Source organism: Aotus nancymaae, unplaced genomic scaffold, assembly GCF_030222135.1.
Source record: "Aotus nancymaae isolate 86718 unplaced genomic scaffold, 86718_ANA_hifiasm-v0.15.2.pri h1tg000089l, whole genome shotgun sequence".
Lineage (NCBI taxonomy): Eukaryota > Metazoa > Chordata > Mammalia > Primates > Aotidae > Aotus > Aotus nancymaae.
In genome coordinates this window covers 19,341,146-19,368,252 of record NW_026988504.1, presented here as the reverse complement: position 1 = coordinate 19,368,252, position 27,107 = coordinate 19,341,146, and the positions used below count along the sequence as shown (strand labels likewise).

Sequence of the window (27,107 nt, the reverse complement as noted above, 5' to 3'; positions counted from 1 at the left end):
CCAAAGGCTGAATAGTGAGCGGAAAGTAAAAATTATCTCAGAACTCAAAAGATATTTTGTTCTTGACTCAAATAATTAGAGAAATGTTAAAAAAAAAAAAAAAAGGCTAGTAAAATCGATTTGATGTCATCTCTAAGGTATTTGGAGTCATTAGTAATTTTATCCAGAAATTATTTCGGGTAATACATTTCTGAACTTTTATTCTAATATTCTGTTTTCTTTCTTTTGTTAAAATTAGTTTATTTCCTCTACAGAGGTAACCTGTACTAATTAAATTTGTCTACAAATAGACAGTTTTAGTTTCTCCAATATTCATGGGGTTTTGTTTGTTTATTCATTTATTTTTAAGGGATAGGGTCTTGCTGTCACCCAGGCTGGGATACAGTAGTCCCATTATAGCTCACTGTAACCTTGAAATCCTGGTGGTTTAAGTAATCCTCCTGCCTTAGCCTCCCAAAGTGCTGGGATTACAGGTGTGAATGTCCATGCCTGGTCCTTTATGGCTTTTACTGCTTTAGCTTTTCTTATTGCCTTGGCTAGCACCTTTAGTGCAGTTTTGAATAGGAATACTCTGAGGGATCATCATCCTTGTTTTGTCCTTAACCTTAGGGTAGGGCATTCAGTATTCCACCTTTAAAGTACAATGTTAACAGTAACATTTTTTGTACTGCCATTGATTGGATTGTGGAAGTTCCCTCCTAATTCTACTTTTTTGAAAGTTTTTATCATAAATGGATTGAATTTTATCAAATACTTTTTCTGTATCTATCGAGATTATTTTAGGGCTTTATTTTTTTCTTTTTCTTTCCTTTTTTTTTAATTTTAATAGGTTTTTGGGGGAACAGGTGGTGTTACGTTACATGAATAAGTGGTGATTTCTGAGATTTTGGTGTACTCATTACCCAAGCAGTGTACTCTACCCAATGTGTAGTCTTTACCCCTCACTCTGTTCCCACCCTTCCCCGCCAAGTCTCCAAAGTTTATTCTATCATTCTTATGCCTTTGCATCCTCATGACTTAGCTTCCACTTATAAGTGAGAACATACAGTGTTTGGTTTTCCATTCCTGTGTTACTTAACTTAGAATAATTGTCTTCAGTTCCATCCAGGTTGTTGTGAATGCCATTATTTTGTTCCTTTTGATGGCCAATAATATTCCATGGTGTGTGTGTGCGTGTGTGTGTGTGTATGATATACATACACACACACACGTATATGTATATATATATACACATACATATATATACACATACACACACCATGGAATATTATATGTGTATATATATATGTGTGTGTGTGTGTGTATATATATGTATATTATATATATACACACACACACAGCATGTTTTCCTTATCCACTGTCTGATGGGTATTTGGTCTGGTTCCATATTTTTGCAGTTGTGAATTGTGCTGCTATGAATGTGGTGTGCAAGCGTCTTTTTTGTATAATGACTTCTTTTTCTCTGGGTAGATACCTAGTAGTGGGACTGCTGGATCAAATGGTAGATCTACTTTCAGTTCTTTAAGGAAGCTCCACACTGTTTTCCATAGTGGTTGTACTAGTTTACATTCCCACCAGCAGTGTAAAAGTTTTCCCTTTTCACCATATCCATGCCAATGTCTTATTTTTTGAGTTTTTAAATTATGACCATACTTGCAAGAGTAGCAGTGATGTTGAGCATTTTTTCATATATTTGTTGGCCATTTGTTGGGCAGACAATTTTATATGTTTGTTGGCCAGACTATTCTTGTGAGAATTGTCTGTTCATGTCCTTAGTCCACTTCTTTTTTTTTTTTTTTTTTTTTTGCTGATTTGAGTTTCTGGTAGATTCTGGATATTAGTTTTTTGTCAGATGCATAGTTTGTGAAGATTTTCTTCCACTCTGTGGGTTATCTGTTTGCACTTCTGATTATTTCTTTTGCTTTACAGAAGGTTTTTAGGTTAATTAATCCCCATCTACTTTTCTTTGTTTTTGTTACATTTGTTTTTAGGTTCTTGGTCAAGAAATTTTTGCCTAAGCCAATGTTGGTAAGGTTTTTCTGGTGCTGCCTTCTAGAATCTTTATGGTTTCATGTCTTAGTTTTAAGACTTTGATCCATCTTGAGCTAATTTTTGTATAAGGTGAGAGATGAGGATCCAGTTTCAGTTTCATTCTCCTACATGTGGCTTGCCAATTATCCCAGCACCATTTGTTGAATAGGGTGTCCTTTAACCACTTTATGTTTATGTTTGCTTTGTCAAAGATCAGCTGTCTGTAAGTATTTGGCTTTATTTCTGGGTTCTCTGTTCTGTTCCATTGGTCTACATGCCTATTTTTATTCCAGTACCATGCTGTTTTGGTGACTGTAGTGTTATAGTATAGTTTGAAGTCAGGTAATGTGATGCCTCCAGATTTATTATTTTTGCTTAGTCTTGGTTTGGCTATGTGGGCTCTTTTTTTGGTTCTGTATGAATTTTAGGATTGTTTTTTCTATTTCTGTGAAGAATGATGATAGTATTTTGATGAGAATTGCATTGAATTTGTAGATTGCTTTTGGCAGTGTGATCATTTTCACAATATTGAATCTACCCATTTGTGAACATGGGATGTGTTTTCCATTTTTTTGTGTCATCTATGATTTATTTCAGCAGTGTTTTGTAAATTTTTTTGTAGAGGTCTTTTACCTCCGTGGTTAAGTATATTCCTGAGTATTTTATTTTATTGTTTTGTAGCTATTGCAAAAGGGTTTGTGTTCTTAATTTGATTCTCAGCTTGGTCGCTCTTGGTGTGTAGCAGTACTACTGATTTATGTATATTGATTTTGTATCCTGAAACTTTACTGAATTTACCAGTTTTACGAGCTTTTTGGAAGCATCTTTAGGATTTTCTAGGTTTATAATCATATAATTGCAAACAGCAACAGTTTGACTTCTCTTTACTGATTTGGATGCCCTTTATTTCTTTATCTTGTCTGATTGCTCTGGCTAGGATGTTCAGTACTTTGTTGAATACAGCTGGTGAGAGTGGGGATCCTTGTCTTGTTCCACTTCTCAGGGGAATGCTTTCAACTTTCCCCTGTTCAGTATAATGTTGGCTGTGGGTTTGTCATAGATGGCTTTTATTACCTTAAGCTATGTCCCTTCTATGCCAGTTTTGCTGATTTTAATCATAAAGAGGTGCTGGATTTTGTCAGATGTTTTTCTTGCATCTATTGTGAGATGATCATGTGAATTTTTTTCTCAATTCTGTTTATGTGATGTATCACATTTATTGACTTGCATATTTTAAACCATCCCTGCATCCCTGGTATGAAACCTACTTGATCATAGTGGATTCTCTATTTGATATGCTGTTGGATTCAGTTAGCTAATATTTTGTTGAGGATATTTGCATCTATGTTCAGAGATTTTGGTCTGTAGTTTTCTTTTTTTGTTATGTCCTTTCCTGGTTTGGGTATCAGGGTGATACTGGCTTCATACAATGATTTAAGGAGGATTCCCTATTTCTGATTTTTGGAATAGTTTCAGTAGGATTGGTATCAATTCTTCTTTGAATGTCTGATAGAATTCAGCTGTGAATCCATTCTGGTCCTGGACATTTTTTTGTTGGCAGTTTTTTATATTACCATTTTAATCTCATTGCTTGTTATTGGTCTTTTCAGAGTTTCTATTTCTTCCTGGTTTAATATAGGAGGGTTGTGTATTTCCAGGAATACACAGCCATCTCCTCTAGGTTTTCTGGTTTGTGTGCATAAAGGTGTTCGTAGTAGCCTTGAATTATCTTTTGTGTTTTGTGGCATCAGTTATAATATATCCCATTTTGTTTCTAATTGAGCTTGTTTAAATTTTCTCTCTTCTTTTCTTGGTTAACCTTGCTAATGGTCTATCGATTTTTATCTGTCCAAAGAACCAGCTTTTTGTTTCATTTATCTTTTTCATTCATGTATTTTTTTGTTGTTGTTTCAATTTCCTTTAGTTCTGCTCTGATCTTTGTTATTTCTTTTCTTCTACTGGATTTGGGTTTGGTTTGTTCATGTTTCTGTAGTTCCTTGAGGTGTAACCTTATGTTGTCTATTTGTGCTGTTTCAGACTTTTTGATGTAACATTTAATGCTATGAACTTTCCCCTTAGCACTGCTTTTGCTGTATTCCAGAGGTTTTTATGGGTTGTGTCAATGTTATTGTTAATTCAAAGAATTTTTAAATTTGAATTTTGATTTCTTTGATCCAGCAATCATTTAGGAGCATGTTATTTAATTTCCATGTATTTGCATGGTTTTAAGGGTTCCTTTTGGAGTTTATTTCCAATTTTATTCTACTGCGGTCTGAGATATAATTTCAGTTTTCTTAAATTCATTGAGACTTGTTTTATGGTCTGTCGTATGTTCTATCTTGGAGAATGTTTCATGTGCTGATGAGTAGAATGTGTATTCTGCAGTTGTCAGGTAGAATGTTCTGTAAATATCTGTTAAGTTCATTTGTTCTAGGGTATGCTTTAAATCTGTTGTTTCTTTGTTGACTTTCTGTCATGATGACCTGTCTAGTGTTGTCAGTGAAGTATTGAAGTCCCCTACTATTATTATGTTGCTGTCTGTCTCATTTCTCTGTCTCATTGTTTTATAAATTTGGGAGCTCTAGTGATAGGTACATATATATTTAGGATTGTTATATTTTCCTGTTGGGCTAGTTACTTTATTATTATATAATTATATAATGTCCCTCTTTTATTATTATATAACATCCCTCTTTGTCTTTTTTATTATATAATGTCCCTCTTAGTCTTTTTTAACTGTTGCTTTAAATTCTGTTTTGTCTGATATGAGAATAGCTACTCCTGCTCACTTTTGGTGTCCATTTGCATGGAATATTTATTTCCACCCCTTTACCTTGAGTTTATGAGTGTCCTTATGTGTTAAGCAAGTTTCCTGAAGACAGCAGATACTTGGTTGGTGAATTTTTATCCATTCTGTATGTTTTAAATGGAGCATTTAGGCCATTTACATTCAACATTAGTTTTGAGATGTGAGTGAATACTTTTGTATTCATTGTGCTCGTTGTTGCCTGAATACTCTTTTTTTTTTCATTGTTATCGTTTTATAGGTCCTATGAGATTTATGCTTTAAAGAGGTTCTGTTTTGGTGTATTTCAGGGTTTTGTTTCAAGATTTAGAGCTCCTTTAGCAGTTCTTGTAGTTCTAGCTTTGGTAATGGCAGATTCTCTCAGCATTTGTTTGTCTGAAAAAGACCCAGAGGAGAAATGAAGTTTAGTGTTGCTGGATATAAAATTCTTAACTGATAATTGTTTTGTTTAAGGAAGCTAAAGATTAGACCCCAGTTCCTTCTAGCTTGTAGGGTTTCTGCTGAGAAATCTGCTGTTAATCTGATAGGTTTTCCTTTGTAGGTTACCTGATGCTTTTGCCTCACAGCTCTTAAGATTCTTTCCTTCATATTGATTTTAGATAAGCTGATGACTATGTGCCTAGGTGATGATCTTTCTGTGATGCATTTTCTGAGTGTTCTTTGAGCTTCTTGTATTTGGATGTCTAGATCTCTGGCTGGGAAGTATTCCTCAGTTACTTTCTTGAATATGTTTTCCAAACTCCTCTTCCTCAGGAACACCAATTTTTCTTAGGTTTGGTTGTTTAACATATACCCAAAAGTCTTAAAGACTTTATTTTTTTTTTTTAATTCTTTTTTCTTTGTCTTTGTCAGATTGGTTTAATTGGAAAGTTTTGTCTTTGAGCTCTGAAGTTCTTTCTTCTACTTGTTTGATTTTTTTGTTGTTGAAACTTTCTAGTGTATTTTGCATTTCTTTAAGTGTGTCCTTCGTTTCCAGAAGTTGTGATTGTTTTTTATGTATGCTATTTCTCTGGAGATATTTCTGTCTGTATCCTGTGTCTTTTTAAAAAAATGTATTTCTTTAAGTTGGTATTCACCTTTCTCTGGTGCCTTCTTGAATAGCTTAATAATCAACCTTCTGATTTTCTCTTTCTGGCAATTCAGAGATTTCTTCTTGGTTTGGTTTCATTATTCGTGAGCTAGTGTGATCTTTTTGGGGTGTTAAAGAACTTTGTTTTGTTATATTACCAGAATTGTTTTTCTTGTTCCTTCTCATTTGGGTAGACTATGTCAGAGGAAACATCTGGGGCTCAAAGGCTGCTGTTCAGATTCTTTTGTCCCACAGTGTGCTCCTTTGATGTGGTGCTCTCCCCCTTCCCCTAGGGATGGGTCTTCCTGAGAGCCAGACTGCAGTGATTGTTATTTCTCTTCTGGGTCTAGCCACCCAGCAGAACTACCTGGTTACAGGCTGGTACTGGGGAGTGTCTGCAAAGTGTCCTGTGATGAGATCCGTCTTCAAATCTCTCAGTTGTGTGACTATTCTGGCAGTGGCTGCAGGGGAGTGAAGTGGACTCTGTGTGGGACCTTGGTTGTAGTTTTGTTTAGTACACTGGTTTTCTTGAATGCTGGTTGTGCTAGTAGTAAAGTTGTCACTTTGACAGACTCAGGACCTCTAGTTAGCCAGGTTATTACAGGAGGTGGAATAAGCTGTTGTTTTCTCCTTTCTTGGGGCAGGGTTGTGTTCTTTTATGTGGGGAGTGGGAGAGGGGTTCTTTTTAAATTCACTTAATGGGATAGATTATATTGATTGATTTTCAAAAATTAAATCGTGCATGCATTCCTGAAATAAACCTCACTTCGTCATGGTCTTGGTCATGATGTATTGCTATACTTGATTTACTAAGGTTTTTTTTTTCCTTTTATATTTATGAGAAACATTGATCTATGATTTTGATTTTGTAACATACTTGTCAGGTTTTGGTGTAAAGATTATGTTGACCTTATAAAATAACACTGGATATTTCATTTCCCTATTTTCTAGAAGCATTCTGTAACATTCTTAATTTTTAATAGAATTTTCATTGAATTCACCAGTGAGGCATGTAAGGTTGTTTTATTTGTGGGATGATTCTTAATTATGAGTTCAATGTCTTTGACAGATATAGGATTATTCATATTTTCTATTTCTTTTGAATCAGTTTTGTTAAATTTCTGGTTTTCAAGGAATTTTTCTATTTCATCTGAATTTTATTGGCATAAACTGTTAATAATATACTTTAAAAAATCCCTATCTGTAAGATTTTACAGATGTTCCCTATTTATTTCTGACAGTGATACTTAGTGCTGTCTCTTTCTCTTTCTTTTTAAAATTTCATTGATCTTTCTTGCAAGGGGTTTATCAGCCTTTTCGAATAACCAAGTTTTAGCTTTTAAATTTTCTTTATTTTATGTTTGTTTTCTATTTTATCAATTTTTGCATTTCATTATTTCCTTCCTTTTTTGGGAGGGGTTTTACTTGCTCTTGTACCTTTTTGAGATAGAAGCTTAGACAGTTGATTTTTAAATTTTTTAAATATATGCATTTAGCTATTAATTTTCTTCTAAGCACTGCTTTGCCAACATTCCACAAATATCAATATATATTATATTTTCATTATTGTTCAGTTCAAGTTATTTTCTAATTTCTTTCTCTTTATTGCTTGTACTTCTGTACCACTTGTAAGTATGTTGCTTAATTTCCACACATTTGGTGATTATTGTAGTCATCTTTTTATTATTGCATTCTATAAAGAATAGGAGCTATTCCTTGAAGTTTATTGAGACTTGTTTTGTGGCTCATTATTTTTTTCTTATTTTTTTTGGCCTGTGAAACTGAATGTGGCTCATTGTTTAGGGGAATGTTCCACATGCACTTGAGAAAATTATATAATCTCCTGTTGGACCTAGTGTTTCATAATTTTCCATTTGACCAAGTTAGGTAATATTTTTCAAATCTCCTATATTGTTACTGATCTTTTTGTTCTGCTTAGTTTGACAGTTACTGAGTTGACATGTTAAAATCTGCAGCTGTGATTGTGAATTGTGGATATCTCCCTGTTTCTGTCAGTTTTTGCTTCATTTGTTTTGTAGCTGTGTTGTTAACTGCATACCATTTAGGACTGTTACGATTTCTCACTAAGTTGCCCTTTATATCTTCATGAAATGCTCCTCTTTATCTCTGGTTATATTTCTAGTCCTTAATGCCTGCTTTGATAATAATATAGCCATACCTGTTTTCTTATGAGTAGTGTCTGCTTGATGTATCCTTTGCAGTACTTTTGCCTTAAATCCATCTCGTTTTTGTATTAAAGTATTTCTCTAGAAAATATTATGTAGTTTTTTCTTTTGTTGTTAAATCCAACCTGATAATCTGTTTTATTTTTTGATAATCTACTTTAAATGCTATATTCAGTTCATTTACATTTACAGTAGGTAAATATGATTTGATATGATTTGATTAAGTCTCCCATCTTGTTATTCCTTTGTATAATATTTATTGTTTGTTCATGTTTTACATTTTAAAAATAACATTTTTTTTTTTTTGGTCTTTTAGCTATATCTTGGGTTATTTTTTAAAAAGATTTCTCAAGGGATTGCAATATATATCTTTAATTTGTTATGGTTTAACTAGAATTTTTACTACTTTGTGAGCACTGTAAGGAGGACCTTACACTATTTAATTCTATTTCTCTCTTTGTTGTCTTAAACTTTACATATAGTATATATGCCACAATACATTGTATTACTCTTACTTTAAGTAGCCAGTAATCTTTAAGATGTTTTTAAAATGTCATTTTTATTTAAACACATATTTACCTCTTCTGGTATTCATTCCTTCTTGCAAAACGGTGTTTTTCCCTGGGATCATTTTTTTCCACTCTACTGAACTTCCTTTGAAATGTAGGTATGTTGGCAATGAATTATGCAACCTTTGTTTTTTTAAAATATCTTTATTTGCTGTCAGTTTGAAGTTTATATTTCCTGGTTATAAAACTAGATTAGCAGTTCTTTCTCTTTGAGTAGTGTAAAGAATAGACATGAACTAGACTATGTTCTATTGTCTTTTGATTTATATTGTTTCTGGTGAGAGATCAGCTATAATTCTCAATTTTTTTCCTTAGAATGTTATGTGTTGTTTTTTTGCAGGGGGTGGGGGTGTGTCTGACTGTTTAAAGATCTTTATCTTGGTGGTCGGCCTTTGACTATGATATGTCTAGGTTTATGATTTTATTTCTATTACCGTGTTTGGTTTTGGTGAACTTCTTGACCCTCTGTGTTGATGTCTTTCATTAATTGTGGAAAACCTTGTAGTTCTTCTATCCTTTCATTACCTTTTTGGGAGGCCTTAGTTTATATATTAGATTGTTTGGTATATTCTTCCTCATATCTCTCAAACTATATTATTTTTCTTTGCGTGTTTTGGTCATTTTTTCCTTTGGCTAATTTATGTTGGCCTGCCTTTAAGTTTATTGGTACTGTCTTTTGCTATGTCCAGTTAACTTCTAAGCCCAGCCAATGAATTCTTAATTTTAATTCTTTTAGATAGTGTTTCTCCATTCTAGAATATTCATTTCTTTCTTTTGAAGATACTCTCTTTCTCTGTTGAAGTTTTTCATTTTTTCTTTCTTTTTTTTTTCTATCTTTATCAGTTATTTCTTAACTTATACTTTAGAGCTAATAATAGTAGTTTGGTAGTTGATGTCTCTGCTAATTCCAATTTCTAGGTAATTTGTACGTCTTCTCTTAATCATTTTATCACTTGATTATGGATCACGTTTTCCTATTCCTTACATGTTTCAACACTTTTCTGTTGTTTATCAGACATTATGTTTACAAGAACTGTAGAGACTGGAGTAAATAATACATATATTTTTTTTCCCAGAGAGGGAAAGCCTTTTTCTGTGTTAGGCAGCTCTGATAAGGGACTAATCACTTCAGTTTGATGAGGTGCTGAAATGGATAATGGCTAGGTTACAGTTTTGTTTGTTTCAATTCACTGTATTTCAGATGTCTAGAGTGAAGTCTATTCTATGTATATGCAGGCCTCTTTCTTTATCAGGAGTTTGGGATCTAAGCACCATCTTACTCCAGATCTTGCTCAGCTCTACAGCCAAGGTTCTAATCTCCCACATTGTTACCACCATGACTTTAACAACAGTTTTTTTCAGAAGAATTAAGTGAGTAGGGAGACCTTGCATTGAATTTGGGGTTCCTTCATCTTCTATACCAGGGGTTGGTGAACTATCAGCTGCAGGCTAACTCTGATCTGCCACCTGTTTTATAAATAAAGTTTCATTAGGACACGACTAAATTCCTTCTTTTCTATATTGTCTGTACTATGTTTGCATGCTATAAGAGTAGAGTTCTATAATTGTAACAGACATTAAAGTATTTACTGTCTGGCCCATTACTGAAAAAGTTTGCTGACCCTTGTTCTATAATGTCGAGCCAATTGACACAGTCATTACAGTTTTTGCTGCTTTTTCTTTATCTCATCGGCGTCTCTGCTTATGGCAGGGCAGTCTTCTTCCTATCCATGCTTAGACTTAGTAAATTATCGTGGTAGTCTTAGTAAATGATTTGATTTAGTAAATGATAAATGATATATCAAATGATATCATTTTACAAAATGATATGATGTGATTCATCAGATCATATTAACCCTCATCTTAGACCCCTACAATAGATTTCAATAGGTTTTAGAATAAAGTTCAGAGTTTTTCACTAGGCCTATAGAGTCCTTGATAATATGAACACTGCCTTCCTCTCCAGCCCCACTTTTAAAATTTAGCACTCCCTGGCCTTTTTTTTCAGTTTTCTTACTGGTCTTGTCAACTCCCTTCATCACAAATTCCATCCAGTTCCCCTTTTATCTTTATAGTACACATCACTCTTTGAGTTATTTTACTTTGCTTGGTTTTGTTTTTCATTTGTCTTCCCCAATAAATATAAGCCTTATAAGTTCACTGTCTTAATCCCAGCATCTAGAGTGTTGCCTGAAAATTCTTAGGGTTTCAATGAATATTTGTTGCATTAATGAATATGCTGTTTTCTCTGACCTGCTCTCACTTGCCCTCAACTCCATCTTCCTGTTGTATTAATTTTCCTAAAGGATTAATTAGAACTTAGTTTGACAGGACCCGATCTGACTTCTCTTCTCTGACATTTTTCCCTATAACTCTTGCTCAGAAACTTTCTACTTAATCAGAGTCAGACTTTTTAATGCCTTATATTTTCTGTACCCTTTTGATTATGACATTTACCCTGTGTAGAATAAACTTGCCATTTATACTTGAGTCATCTTTTTTAAAAAAATTATTTATTTTTTTGAGACAGGGTCTTGCTTTGTCACTCAGGCTGGAGTACTGTGGTGATCATAGCTCACTTCAACCTGAAACTCCTGGGCCAACTGATCCTCCTGTCTCAGCCTCTCAGATACCTGAGATTACAGACATGTGCCACCATGTCTGGCTAATTTTCGTATTAGTTTGTACAGATGGATTCTCACCATCTTGCTCAGGTTGATCTTAAACTCCTGGCTTCAAGTGAGCCTCACGACTTAGCCTCCCAAATTGTTGGGATTATAGGTGTGAACCACCATGCCCAGCCAGGTTATCTCTTTAAATCATCCTCAGTCATTAAGTGCAACTTACATCTCACCCTGGTTCACAGTGATCATTCTCTGCCTCACCTAATATAGTGCTTATTTAGTGCCTGTTTTCTTAATGCAAAACTTAATAATGTAATGCCTTGTACTGTTTATGAACTTTCTAGTAATTCTTCCCTCAATATAGTCTATCTTAAGAGTAAAGAACAGATACTTCCTTTTATTCCTGCAGCAGTTCATACAGCTACTGTATTTACATTTATATATAATGTGTGTGTGTCTACACACATTTGCATGTGTTCTGTGTTTCGCAGAGGAAAAGGATTTTTATATGCATTACCTAATTTAATCTGCATCAGAAATATATGAGAGACTTTATAGGTGAGATATTAAAAGTCTTGCCCGAGATTATACAGCTAGTAGGAATAGAAGTCATGGAATTCTCACCTGTGTATTTTGCTGTCACTGAATAAATGAGACAGTTGAATGGAATTAAGCCTAAACTGAGATCTGGAAACTGTCTTTTCTTTGAAGTAGCAACTCAGATGTTAGAGATTTTAAGTTGCTAAGGATTACATCAGATCAACAAATAGCCAAGAATTTGGTGGCTTCTTGTGCTAGAGTTGAGAAATATTTTGAGAAATTTGTGTAAGTTTTTGCTCTTTGATTTTTTTCTTGTTTTCCATGGAAACATGTTAAATACAGGTTCCAGTTGTGTGTTATGAGTTGATTTGTCAGTTTATTGTATGTTTTATTATGTGAAAAATCATTCTATTAGACATTAAATGTAAACTAAACTGATTACCATTAGTGTTTGTCCATGGCTTTCCTCACTAATAACTGTATGTTAATATAGTTGATGGTAATTTTTTTGAAAGTATGTATGCTGTAGAACTTGGTCTCAACCATTTCTGCTCATGCATTCCTACAGTATTTACTGAAAATGTTAGGGATTCTCTACTAGAGTGGCATATGTGATGATTAGAAGTCAGAGAATGAAGTTTCATAGTGTCTCCCAGTTGTGGACACCTTCTTCATTTTTACTATATTCAGGTAGAATCTTTGGGGATGTGTAAGTAGGGAGAAAGGTTGGAAGGTAGAATGGAATGACAAATAGTGAAGACTGTTGAAGAATTTCAGCAATTAGGTGCCAAATACAGTCTTTAAATAAGAGATCAGGGGCCAGGCATGGTAACTGACGCCTGTAATCCCAGCACTTTCGGAGGCTGAGGTGGGCGGATCACTTGAGGCCAGGAGTTTAAGACAAGCCTGGGCAACATGGCAAAACTATGTCTCTACTAAAAATACAAAAATTAGCTGAGTGTGGTGGCGCACGCCTGTAATCCCAAGATGAAGAAGGAGAATTGCTTGAACCTGGGAGGTTGAAGCTGCAGTGATCCTTGATCACACCACTGTACTCCAACCTGGGCGAGTGAGACCCTGTCTCAAAAATATAATAAAATAAGAGATCAGCACGAATTGGTTAGATACCTATGTCCTTCCGTGATTCTATAACATCTGTTCCTGGTGACCTTTGACTTCGTATACTGTAAACCTCCCTTTTGTTTTTGTTCACTCCTTTAAGACACATTAACTGCCTCCTGCTTTAGGACTCTTATGCATGCTGTTCTCTACACCTAGAATGTTAGTTAGCTCCCGTACTTCATTGAGGTCTTTAATCAGAAATCACCTTCTCAGTGAAGTCTTTCCTGGCCACCAGATCTAAGACTCTAACGCCTTCTTAATGTCGCCTTTTTATTTTGTCCTTCCTTTTAAATTTTGTCTCTGTAGCAATTATCATTATTTATTTTATGTCTTGCTTTTCTGCTTATCTGTCTTTCCTACTGGAATACAAGTTTCATAAGTCTACTCTCTTTTACACTGCTGTATACTCAGCACTTGCCTAGCACATAGCAAGTACTCAGTAATATTTCTTTTATGAATGAAAACTTTTTTTATAACATTTTAAGGATGATAACTCTGGCATCAGTGTATAGAATGGACTGCAGTGAGGAAATACTAATTAAGAGACAATGAAAAGGCTAAAGAAGTGACAGGAGTAAAGAGACAGAGGATACACAAGGAAGACATTTTTGAGGTAGAATAGATAAGATTTGTTTACTTGAGTGGCTGGAAAGTAACAAGAATGGGAGGAAATAATTTGTTCTGAAATTTCTGGTTAGAGAGACTGGCTGACTGGTACATTGCACTGTTCCAGGCCCATATTGGATATTCAGTGATCATATATTGAATGAATAACTATTCAGAGATAAACTATTACCTTTTGCACTAAATTTTGCTTTAAAGGAATTTATTTAGCTCTGCGGTTTATTTCCATTCTGAGTTTCTTTCTAAATTACCCTTATTCCAACTTTAGGATTATGCTTCCCCAGAACTTTAAGACAATTTTAAATGTTACAGCCCTTTTTAGCACTGTACTGCAATATTTGAGCATCTACTTTCATAGGTTGGTACTCTTAAAGTTTACTGCATCCCTCCATGTTGGTGAAGAGGGAAGACAGAAAGTAATGTAAGGCTTATGCGGTCAGCACAAGTCATTTTGTAACTAATTCCTTCCTATTTAAAGGAAGTAAATTTTCATTCTTCTATTTAGTTTCTTCCTATCCTCAACTTGTACAAGGCACTTGAAATTTAAAATAGTTATTTCTTAGTACCAATTGAAGTTTCCCTGATCCAACTGCTTTCAGAAATGATCAATTCACATTTTAAACAACAATTTTTTAAAGGATTAAATTAAACAATTTAAACTGGTTTAGTTTGGGCACTGTTGCTGAAGATCAGTTACTGTAGAAATCAAAGTCTATATCAGTATGCCACTTATAAGTCTACATTTATAAATATGAGAGTATGCAATGAAGAAAAATAAACATTTGAGTAATAGACTGATTTTTGATTTTTAAAAAGGGATTTAAATAATGAGTTAAATATATGATTTCATCCTTAATATGCTATTTTTCCTAGGTATATTTTGATATAGAATAATGTTTGTGCCAAATTAAAATGAAAAATTATTTTAGTACTGTCAAAATTTTCATCTGAATATATTTAGTTTTTTGTTTTCTTAGGGAACTTTAAATATTTCAAAGAAAAACCTCTTGATAACAGATTTGTGCTTTTGCAAATTTATGGTATTCTGTAACATCCCATGGTCTCCTTATGCGTAATATAATCATGCTTGCTTCTGGTTTTTTTTGAGATATATGGGAATTTTATTGAAAACCCATGCATATACTCATAATAGTGAAAAGTTAATGATAGAACCAAAAATGAATGCAATATAAAGGAGCAAATGATAGTTTTAAAATTGGTATGGTACAGCAATCATATACTCCTTGTTCTCAAGGGTCTCTAGAATACATTTCTATAAATGAGAAGCATCTTTCTTACATGTTTTATTCCTTATGTTAAAGAAAATCAATAACCAAAAATTTGACCTTAAAAACAAGTTCCACACTCTCCACTTCATTCCATTTTCATAGGTTTTCTTTTTTTTTCTATTCTGGTTTTATTGGATTCCCTGGAGAAAATAGGTTAACTTGCTTTTTTCCAGATTTAGAGTGCTCTGACCTACAGTCATGATTCTTTCATTTGTCACTAAGAATCTTGCCATCAAAAGTTCTGGTTCTTTAGCAGAGCCCCCAAATGGATTTTTAATACTTACCGAGATAGAAAATAAGCTGGTCATGTCCATAAACCAAGAATGAACAAGGTAGGGTTTGCTTTTTCCTCTAATATTAATTTTAAAATATTGCATCTGTATTATATTGAAGAAACAAGTAACATTGAAAATGTTAGATTAGAACGAGAGAGAATGTTTCGCTTGTAGTATATGGGAAGTAAAACTTTACTTCTACTCTCAGGGTCTCCAGCTGGACCTGAGAATTAAATTGACGTTAGACAAATTAATAGAGGACAAGCATACAGACTTTTACATGTGTGCCTTCATAGGGAAATGATGACCCAGACGTGTATGTACTAAGTTGGACAAAAAGTAGTAAATTGTAAAAATGTAAAAAGACACAGGGGCTCGGGCTAGGGCAGTTAATCATGGAGAAACGATTAGGAAGATATGGGGCTAGTTTTGCAAGGTCGGTTTGTTCAGATTTGCCTCAACTCCCCATCTTGGGTGATAAGAATATTTCTTTTCTCCTGGTACAGGAAAGACAACTTTTACGTCGGAGTTTCATCTCCATTTTTCAGGAAGAAAAAGGAAAGTTAGAATGCCCTTCTTGCATCTGCTGGTTTTCAGGTGCCTTTAACTCAAAATAATTCTTATGCCAAAGTGACATGTTTTGGGATGGCATATTCTGCTGTCTTTCATGTGGTAACTTCATGGCTCAGTAACTTTCTAATGAAATGTCTTTTATAAAACTACTTCATATATTTGCAGGCCAGTGTTGCTATCAGAAAAAAAAGAAAAAGAAAAAAGAAAAACAATTACTTCATGTGGTCAGTAGAATATATCAGTGAAATAATACTGGAAAAAGATACATGATAAAGATATAACATTCATTTATACAAAAATGGTTTTACTATTTTCACTGGAACTGATAGTATTGAAATGTCCTTATGTATTTGAAGATTTAAACTTGGAAAAAATACATTGTTCATTTCTTCGTACAGTTGATTCTGATTCAGCATTCATTTATTAAATGTTTATTGTGCACCATGTTAAGTACTTTAACCAGAATCATGCTCATATACTACACAGCCTACATTAGCTTGAAATGTGTGTAAAAATTTGAAAATTTTGGGATTATTTTCCTTTCGCTCACTGAAGATTTTATTTTTGGACCTCATAGTTTTGATTAAGAAAGAACTTGGTAAATAACATTTATAATTATTGTAAAGCTGCTTAGCCAGTAGTTTATGCCAGACCAAAGGTGTTACTGGGAACAGAGACTTATCTATTTTGATCCTTGGTCTATAGCATAATGTTTTATAATACATATTTGTTAAATGGCATACATTTTCTGAAAAACTCATAACATTATTCTGGTCTTAGGTTTCGTGATTTAAAAAAATTAGATATAACTAGTTTTCAATCATTTTGAAATAATTTAGAAACCCTTTAGAGCAGTGCTGTTCAGTACAACTTTCTGTAATGATAGATATATTTTATAAATCTGCATTGTCTTGTACTGTAATGGGAAGAACTTATGGCTACCTCCAGTTTAGTTCATTAATTGACTCCACAAAGATTTTTTAGTGCTTACTGTATATCAGAAATTGTGATACATGATGGAGATATTTCCTAGTCTCAGGGAGCTCAAAATTTAATAAAGGAGAGAGATTTCTAAACCATAGTAACAATATACTTGGAGGATAGGCTGGGAGGAGAGGAGAATGCAAGTTGAATTATAAAGAACAAGTTAATAGGGGTCCAAATAGAAAAAGCAATATTTGCTAGTAAATGGAGAGGAGACTATATGGTCTATTCTAGTCACTGCAATAATTCTTTCTATTTCTGTAACCTAGGGTGAGTAAGAAAGTTGCTAAAAAGTATGGACAGTTTATCACAGTAACCACTCATCAGTTAATGATATGCTTTGTATGCCATGCTAAATACTTTGGATTATATCCTTAAAGCTGCAGGTGAGCCACTGCAGGGTTTTAAACTGGTAAGTAAAAATGATCTTAACATCTAAGCTTAGTCCTCTTGATCCCATAGTTATTAAACTTGAACTTTTTAGAGGAAATAGGAATTTTATGTTAAAATTTGAGTTTGATTAGATTCTGTATAGTCTCCTCCGTAGTCAGTTTTATTTGCCATTGTGGTAGTTAGGATGGTTAGAATTACTAGAGATCCAATTAAAAATACTGAGACATTGAAGGGGATTTATATATTCATATAACTAAGAATTCCAGAAGTAGGAAGATTGCAGGTAAATTAATTCTGAAGCTCAACAGCATTGCCAAAGATTCAATTTCTTTCTCCCTTTCTACTTTGCCATTTTCAGCGTATTGGTTATTATTCTCAGGTTTGTCCTAACATAGCTGCAAGATGACTGCAGTACCTTCAGCTTTCACATCCACACACAGCATTGTTCATAGACTACTAGAACAACTAATCCCTTCTTGGGTCCCTTTTTAAGTTAAGAAAAACTTTCCTAACAGACACCCCACTGGTCGCTTCCCCTCATTTACCTCACATTCCAATTGGCCAGGTTATATCACTTAACCTTTCTTAAGTCAGTTAATGAAATTGCAAATGTTGTTATTGAGATTCATTTACTCATCAAAGCTCAACCCCCGAGAACCAGCCTCCCTTGAAGCAAATACCTAAAATAAAATCAGGATTCTTTTAGCATGAAATAAAGGATTGGATAGGCAACTAGTGGAGTCTGCCGCTTTGTTTTTCTAACCTAGTTTTGGGTTTTGTTTATTTTAAAAATTAACAGTCTTTCTCATACCAAGAATTAGAAAGACAAGCCCAAATTTGCCTAATATAGGAAAGACAAGACCACCTTAAGTTTGTTAATAATACTAATATTTTATGTAGCGCTTTTGTAGTATAAATTAATCTATCTGAGGCTTACCACTTTGAAGATCTTAAATGTCTTGGTTCTTGACTGCAGAGCTGAGGACTGGGCCCCAAACTATAGGATTTTAGTGTGAGAGGCCCTGGCTGGGAAACCAACCAGCAGATCATCCCAGAAGATAGATTTCTATGATTGTTCTTAACCAGGGGAATTCTCTTCTGGAATAGAAGTGGATGGGAGATTTTCTCCTATTTAATTTTTTTCCTGAACATTTAATTTTAATGACATAAATCTTTTTTGTACCTGAAAGACGACAGGTTTTTTTCAAACTCAAGTATTGGAAACATATTTGTCTGTTTTTTTGTTGTCACCTTTTATCCTAACCATAGAAGACTTGGCTGGGGAATGTTCTTTGGGAGAAAGAGAATATTGAAGAAAACATGATTTTTTCCAAAGTAAACCTGGCTGTACTATTTGCTTCAAAAATTTACATCACACTTCATGGTCTTAGCTCTGGTATTATTCATTTACTAGTCAGTATAGTCACTTCTTTACTCAGAATATTGTGTTACTTTGCCATTCTACTTTGTTTCCATTTTAAAAACAGTCAGACCATTCAGTCTTCCTTTCTGTTAAGCTTCCAGTGGATCCATGCTCTAAGCCTGTGGTACTATTCGATACTTCTTTCCTTCCTTTCTGTGTTATCTTTCCATCCCTGATTATAGGGTGAGCACTTAATGTGAGCCAGGTAGAGTATTGGGTAACACAGTTTACTTAGAAATAAAAGACATAGTCTTTGCCAGATTATACTGCCTGGCATAAATAAACCAGTATTACTAAAATACCGTATGAGAAGTATTGTGATAAAGTTGTACACAGGTTACTAAGGGAGTTCCAAGGAAGGACTCAATCTCAGACTGGAGGGAAATGGAACAATTCTTGGAGGAGGTGGTGACTATCACCAAGCCTACATAGCAGTTAGCCACTTTGAGAAATGGGGAAGAGGAAATTTCAGGCACAGAGTACAGCAAGCGTAAAGACATGAAGTTGTGAGAAAACTTGTGAACTATATATAGGTAGTTTGGTACTGTGGTTCACTCCCATTTCTTATATCTATTTCTTTCTGCATGTCTATTTCATTCTCTCACAAACTTGTACTTTTGTTTCCTCTGCTATTCAGTTCAAATAGTAGAACATAGCTACCAACATCTGAGTTTTGTATCTTACAGTCCAGGCACCCAGAGGAGGATACTGATTCAGTTCTTTTGTTTTCAAATCCATAAGCTCATGGGTAGGTCAACCTTGGTCTTATTTAGGTCTGGTGTCCACCCTTTCACAAGTCAGTTACATTTTGGACTAGGGTGTGGGTAAGGTTTGTGATCATCTCAGCTTGGGTTAGCTACCTATCCCAGTGCACTTGATCTATGGCAGAGGGAGGAATTAAATTAGTATAAGGAGTGAAAGTTTTTAAAGGGCCGTTCCCAGAAAGGGGTGTACATACACTTTGGGTAGGCAAAATGACATGCCCATCTGTAGGATCTATTGCAGCAGCATCCAGGCAAGAGATAATGAGGATCTGAACTAAGAGCATGGCAGTGGTATGGAGAAAAGATCAACTGAACTGCATGATTGATTGGGTGTAGGTCAAATGAAGGAAGAGCCTTAGCCTTACTTTTTAATTTACTGAACAAAAATACTTACCGAGTGCTTCCTAGAGCTACTGGAGGTAGAGCAGTGCTATGTATCAAGTTACTAAAAGAAAACCATTTTCTATACTCACACATTCTGACACCAAATGTGTCCCATTAAACGTGTCTCCAACTCTTCCAGTACCAACTGGGTATCCTACAATTTAATTCTGACAACCAGGAGTCAGTCAGACTCCACAGGTTGAGGATTAGTCCCACAAGACTGCCCCTCACTTAGTCTCTAACTGCAAGTCCAGACCCTTGTACTTTGGACCTACAAGCTATTATTTCTAGGTGCCCGTGGCTCCCTCCTTGGGTTCAGTAATTTGTCACAACAGTTCACAGAACTCAGGAAGATAGTTAACATTTACCAGTTTATTATAAAGGATATTACAGAGAATCCATATGAACACCCAGATGAAGAAGTACATAGGATAAGATCTGAGCACACAAGCTCTGTTCCTATGGAATTGGGGTGGGGTTACCCCACTCTCCTGATACGAGGTTCATTGACCCAGCAACTCTGTGAACCCCATTGTTTAGGGTTTTTTAGAGGCTTCATTATGTAGGCCTGATTGATTAAAGCATAGGCCATTGGTGATTGAATTCAATCTCCAGTATTTTTCCCTTCCCTTGAAGTGAAATTTGAGGCGATGATGGATTATCCAGAGGATGTTAGATATTTGGGTTATGGACCCTGAAAAGAAGGCAGAGGAAGAAATAGAGAATTGGAAGTCATGACCATCCAGTGGTAGTTCAAGTTTTAAAAAATTATAAGGTAGAATTTCTTTCTTTTTTTTCTTTCTTTTTTTTTTTTTTTTTTTTTTTTAACGATGTCTTGCTCTGTTGCCATGCTAGAGTGCAGTGGCGTGATCTCAGCTCACTGTAACCTCTGCCTCCCAGGTTCAAGCAATTCTCCTGCCTCAGCCTCCCGAGCCTCCACCATGCCCAGCTAATTTTTTGTATTTTTAGTAAAGATGGAGTTTCACCATGTTAGCCAGGATGGTCTTGATCTCTTGATCTTGTGATCAATCTGCCTCAGCCTCCCAAAGTGCTGGGATTACAGCAGTGAGCCACTGCACCCAGCCTAGAATTTCCTTTTTTATTTTGATGTGCAGTTTTATGAATTTTCACACATTAAATGTGTGTAGATACCACCACAACTAGCCTACATCAACTTACAGGTTACATCATGATATTCCTTTCTAGTCACTCCCTTCTCCCATCCTTCACCTGAGAAACCAATGAGCTATGAAGATGGTTACACTAAACATGTTTTCAGTGTAGATGAAACAGTTTTGTATGGGAAGAAGATGCCATCTAGGACTTCATCACTAGAGAGAAGTCAGTGCCTGGGTTCAAAGCTTTGAAGGACAGGTTGACTCTCTTGTTAGGGGCTAATGCAACTGGTGACTTTAAGTTGAAGCCAGTGCTCGTTTACTGTTTTTAAAATTCTAGGGCCCTAAAGAATTATGGTAAATCTACTGTACCTGTGCTCTATAAATGGAACAATCAATAAAGCCTAGATGACAGCATATCTATTTACAACATGGTTTACTAAATATTTTAGGCCCACTGTTGAGATCTGCTGCTCAGAAACAAACATTCAAAATAATGCTGCCCATTGACAATGTATCTAGGCACTCAAGAGCTCTGATGGGAAACATTCAAGGAGATTAATGTTATGTTCATGCCTGTGAACACAACATTCATTCTTCAGCCATGGATCAAAGAATGAATTTTGACTTTCAAGGCTTATTATTTAAGAAATACATTTTGCAAGGCTATGGCTGCCATAGATAGTGATTCCTCTAATGGATCTAGGCAAAGTAAATTGAAAATCTGGAAAGGATTTACCATTCTAGATGCCGTTAAGAACATTTGTGATTCATGGGAGGAGGTCAAAATGTCAACGTTAACAGGAGTTTGGAAGAAGTTGATTGCAACCCTCATAGATAGCTTTGAAGACTTCATTGGAGGAAGTAACTGTGAATGTGTGGAAATAGTAAGAGAGCTAGATTTCAAAATAAAGCCTGAAGATGTACTGAATTGCAGTAATCTCATGATAAAACTTGAATGGATAAGCACTTACTTACAAATGTGCAGAGAGTGGTTTCTTGGGTTATGGAGTCTATACCTGGTGAAGATACTGTGAACGTTGTTGAAATGACAACAAAGAATTTAGAATATTTCGTAAACCTAGTTGATAAAACAGTGCCATGGTTTGAAAGGATTGACTTCAATTTTGAAAGAAATTCTACTGAGTAAAATGCCATCAAATAGTATCATGTGCTACAGAGAAATCTTTCATGAAAGGAAGAGTTAGTTGATGTGGCAAACTTCATTAGTTGTCTTAAGAAATTGTCACAACCATGCCAGCCTTCAGAGACTAACACCTTAATCAATCAGCATCCATCAACAAAAAAGACCCTCCACCAGCAAAAAGATCCCAACTTTCTGAAGGCTCAGATGATAGGATTTTTTAGCAATAAAGTATTTCTAATTAAGTTATATACATTTCTTTTTAGATATAATGCTATTATAAACTTAATGCAAACATAATAGACTACAGTATATTGTAAACATAACTTTTGTCTGCATTGGGCAACCAAGAAATTTATGTGACTTGCTTTATTGCGATCTTCATTTTCTTGCAGTAGTCTGGAATGTAACAAGCAGTATCTCTGAGGTATCCTGTATATGACATTTGAAGACTGGCTTCTTTCACTTGGGATAATGCCTTTGAGATTGATCTGAGTTGTTGTGCCAAACAGCACAAGTGTGTGTTCCTTTTTATTGCTGAGTGGTATGCCATTGTATGGATGTATTGTTTGCTTATTTATTCACCCACTGAAGAACATTTGGATTACTTCCAATTTTAGGTGATTATGAATAGAGCCACTTTAAACATTCTTATATGGATTTTTGTGTGAGCATAAGTTTTCATATCTGTAGGGCTGATGCCTAAAAAGTAGGATTGTTGGATCATATGGTAGGTGTATGTTTGACTACATAAGGAACTGCCAAACAATTTTCCAGAGTAGCTGTACTCTTCATTCCCACCAGCAACATATGAGAGTTCCAATTGCTCCACCCCCTTGGTAACATTTGATATTGTCGACTGTAAAAAATTTAGCCATTTTATGTGTAGTGGTATCTCATTGTGGTTTTAATTTGCATTTCTCTAATGGCCAATGAACATCTTTTCATGTGCTTAGTTTTTTATGTATCTTCTAGGTGAAGTGTCATCAGATCTTTCACTCATTTTTTATTTGTTTGTTTTCTCATTGGTGAATTTTAAGAGTTCATTGTATATTCTATATACAAGTCTTCTGCTGGATATGTGTTTTGCTTGCTTTGTTTATTCTCTTAACAGTGTTTTGTTAAAGTTGATTTATCTTTTTTTAATGGTTCATGTTTTTGATCTCATATTTAAAAACTCTTTGCCTAACCACAGGTCGTGAAGATTTCTTGTATGTTTTTCCTAAAAATTTTCTATTTAGAAGTATGATATATTTTTTATATAAAGTGTGAGGTTAAGGTTGATATGTTTGGGTTTTTTTTTTTGTATGGGTATGTAATTGTTCCAGCACCATTGTTGAAAAGACTACACTTTTCCTTTGAATAGCTTCTGCACTGTTGTTAAAAATCAATTGGCTGTATTTATTTGGGTCTATTTCTGCACTGTCTGTTCTGTTAACTGATCTCTTTGTTTTTTTTTTTTTTTTTTTTTTTGCCAGTTCTGCACTGTCTTGATTACTGTAGCTTTATAGTAAGTCTTAAAATAGGATAGTGTAATTCCTCCAACTTTGTTCTTTTTCAAAATTGTTGTAGCTATTTTAGATCTTTTGCTTTTCTATATAAATTTTAGAATCATCTTGTCTGTCTATAAAAAGATCCTTCTGGGATTTTAGGTGGAATTACATTAAATCTATAGATCAACTGGGATAGAACATTTTTTCCATGTGGGGTCTTCCAGTACATGAACATGTTGTCTTTCCATTTGTTTAGTTCTTCCCTGATACTTTTCATCAGCATTTGGTAGTTTCCAGCATACAGATCTTGTATATGTTTCATTAGACTTACACTTAAGTATTTTTTTTAAGCTAGTGGTACATTAGTCCCCTCTGTCCACAGGGGATACACACCACAGGCCCCAGTGGATTCCTGAAACTGCAGATAGTACCAAACCCTATATATATTTATGTCTTTTCTTACATATGTACCTATGATAAAGGTACATATGTAAGAAATGTAATTATGTACCTATGTACCTATTATGTACATATGTACCTATGATAAAGGTACATATGTAAGAAATGTAATTTATAAATTACCTATGTAATTTATAAATTACACATAGTAAGATACAATAACAACTAATAATAAATGAACAATTATAACAAATATGAAGGTGGTCTTTTTCTCTCAAAATATCTTATTGTACTTTATTTATCCTTCTTGTGAACTGTTGATCTGATAACCGAGATCACTACTAAGCATATCCAAACGACTAATGGGCAGGTAGGATATACAGCATGGATATGCTGGAAGTTCTGACTAATGGCAAGTACAGTATACAGCAGTGGATATGGTAGAAGGGATGATTTACGTCCTGGACAGGATGGTGTGAGATTTTATTACACCACTCAGTATGGAGTATAATTTAAAACTTACGGATTGGTAATTTCTGGGATTTTCCATTTAATATTTTCAGACTGCAGTTGACTGTGGGTAACTGAAGGAAAGAGAAATCACAGATAAAGACTCTTGTTTTTAAAATTTTGGTTTCTTATTGTACATTGCTAATATTTAAAACATAAGTATATAGGCTGGGTGTGGAAGCTCACACTTGTAATGCCAGCACTTCAGGAGGCCAAGGCAGGTGTATCACCTGAGGTCAGGAGTTCAAGACCAGCCTGGCCAACATGGTAAAACCCTGTCTCTATGAAAAATACAAAAATTAGGTGGGCATGGTGGCAGGTGCTTGTAATCCCACCTACTTGGGAGGCTGAGGCAGGAGAATCACTTAACTCGGGAGGCGGAGGTTGCAGTGAGCCAAGATTGTGTCATTGCATTCCAGCCCAGGTGACAGTGTGAGATTCCATCTCAGAAAAAAAAAAAAAAGTGGTGGGAGTGGGTATTCTTGCCTTGTTTCCTGATCATTGGGGAGAAACATTGCTTTTCACCATTAAATACGATGTTAGCTGTAGATATTTTATAGATGTTCTTCATCAAATTGAAGTAGTTACCCTATATTCCTAGTTTTCTTCAAGTACTAAATGTTTTAAAATACTTTTTCTCTGATCAGGTAATAAGATCATGTGATTTTTCTTCTTTGAACCATTAGTATGGTAGATTGCACTGAATGATTTTCAAATACTGAACTAGTCTAGCATTTCCAGGGTAAACTCCACCTACTCATAGTTTATTGTTCTTTTTCTACATTACTGGATTCTGTTTGCTAATATTTTGTTGAGGCTCTTTGTTTCTATGTTCCTAAAGGGATTTTGATGTGTAGTTTTCTTTTTTTGGTAATTTCTTTATCTGGTTTGACATTCAAGTAGTTCTGTCCTCATGAGTTGGGAGTATTTGCTGCTCTTTTGTTTTCTGGAAGAAATTCTAGAATTTGTGTTATTTCTTTAAATGTTTGGTAGAATGTACCTGTTTAGTTGTTTGGGCTTGGATATTTCTTTTTCATAGTTTTTTAAACTATAGACTTTATTTAATAGTTATAGCAATATTCAGGTTACTGTTTCATCTTGAGTGAGTTTTAGTAGTCATTATTTACTAAAAGGTATGTTTAAAAGACCAAGCTCTGCTATAGAATAGCTTTATGACCTTGGGAAAAGTACCTTAGCCTTAAATTCTCTGTCCTTAATTTGTTAATCTGAAAAATCAGAGGTTTAGATTTGTCTTTTTTAAGGTTTCTTTCAATTTTGCAAGTCTGGTGGATAAGAATTTATGTGTTTGAAGTTTGTGTGAAAGGAATGTGAGCCTCTGTTTCTTGTTTTATCTGTGATTTATTGAGCATTGATTTATTTAGATTCACTTTGCCTTTTTATCAGATAAGTTCCACATTTCCTTCTCAGAAATGAATTGTTTGTTGATGAAAGCTATGGGTAGAGGAAAGCTTATTTATGCATTTATATATGATATACTTATGATATGTAAAAAATTACTTTCATAAGCTATTTCATGTGAGAAAATTAAGACACGTGTTAGTATTTAGTGCTAAATTTTCTTGAAAAAATTATCAGTTTAGAATTGTAGAAATGTTAGAAATACATTTCTCTTTTCATGATTGTCCTTCTGAATCTTCATGATTAAAAAATTCATTTTTTTTGGCTCCTTAATAGAGTCAATGTCTATATAAGTATTTTTTGCAAAATCATCTGGCATACTGTTGTGCATTCTGTCCTTTTGTTGGATTAAAGCAAAGTGAAAGTAGCATACAGATTCACTGCTGAAGGAAACATTAAGTTGCAGCCTGCAGCTGGAGGATTTTACGTAGGCACCTGTGGGTTTGAGTGCGTTCAATATACAGACTGCAGCAGGAGGCTGGCACTGACTCTGCTGACTCCAGTACACTCCTTCACTGCTGTTCTGCCGATTTCTCTACTGTCCAGAAGACAAACAAAATGGTGCAGCATGTACAGGGCTTGGGAAAAAAATAACCGTCAGTATGATCCAGAGGTGAGTTTACTACACTGAACAGGAGAGAAAATTGTTAACAAGATTAAAGGCTTGGATGTGGTTCAGTATGTCAGATGTCTTTAGCTGTTTTAATATTTGATTCTGGCCAGTAAGAATGAAACTGTTGTAGTTCTGAAATCTGCAGGCCTTCTATATAAAGAGGTTCAGGTATATTGCATGTATAACATTACTAGATGCATGCATGGTAGTTTATAAACATTTATATTTATACTAAACATGTGCAATGTGTGTATCTATATAGATAGGTGTTTGTGAAGGTTTTTTCTATTAATACTGAATTTTTTAAAAGTAAGCACTTGTAGTTTTTATATTTTGTCTGTTGTACATTTGTCGCAGCTTTCCCTATATTGTTCATTTTACAATAGCAGAAAGCATTAGTAGCGCATTCTGTGGTGAGGTATGGAAAATCAGTAGAATGAACTGAGGAGTTGGCACTTCATATTTTATTGATGACTGTAATGCAGTGTGAGTTTGCATTGCACATAGTCATGATTTAAATGATTACCTCTTTTTTGAAAGCAAAATGTTTTTAAGAACGGCCATGTTGTAGACAGGGAATATAAAGGAGAGGAAGTAGGACAAGTAACATTTCTCTGTCCTTGGTTTCTTGAACAATGTTCGGCATTGACTCAAGGCACTGTCATTTCAGAAGTACAGTATAGAAACAACTGAACATTAAGCATAGATGAAACGTGGAGGTTTAGTTTCCCACCCTCTCCTACAAGCACTTTTCTTAT

At 34.6% G+C, this 27,107-nt stretch overlaps 1 protein-coding gene across 10 annotated transcripts in view; it reads left to right on the top strand.

Annotated features, from left to right (window-relative positions):
- Positions 1-27,107, top strand: part of TANC2 (tetratricopeptide repeat, ankyrin repeat and coiled-coil containing 2) — a 446,013-nt gene that overhangs the window by 60,429 nt on the left and 358,477 nt on the right. The window contains exon 1 of one of the 10 annotated variants that reach the window (XM_021673746.2): positions 26,284-26,349. The exons of the other annotated variants lie outside the window; for them this stretch is intronic. The gene's annotated coding sequence lies outside the window, so the exon portion shown is untranslated. Of the gene's footprint in view, positions 1-26,283; positions 26,350-27,107 lie in introns of those variants that run through there. 10 annotated transcript variants of the gene reach the window in all.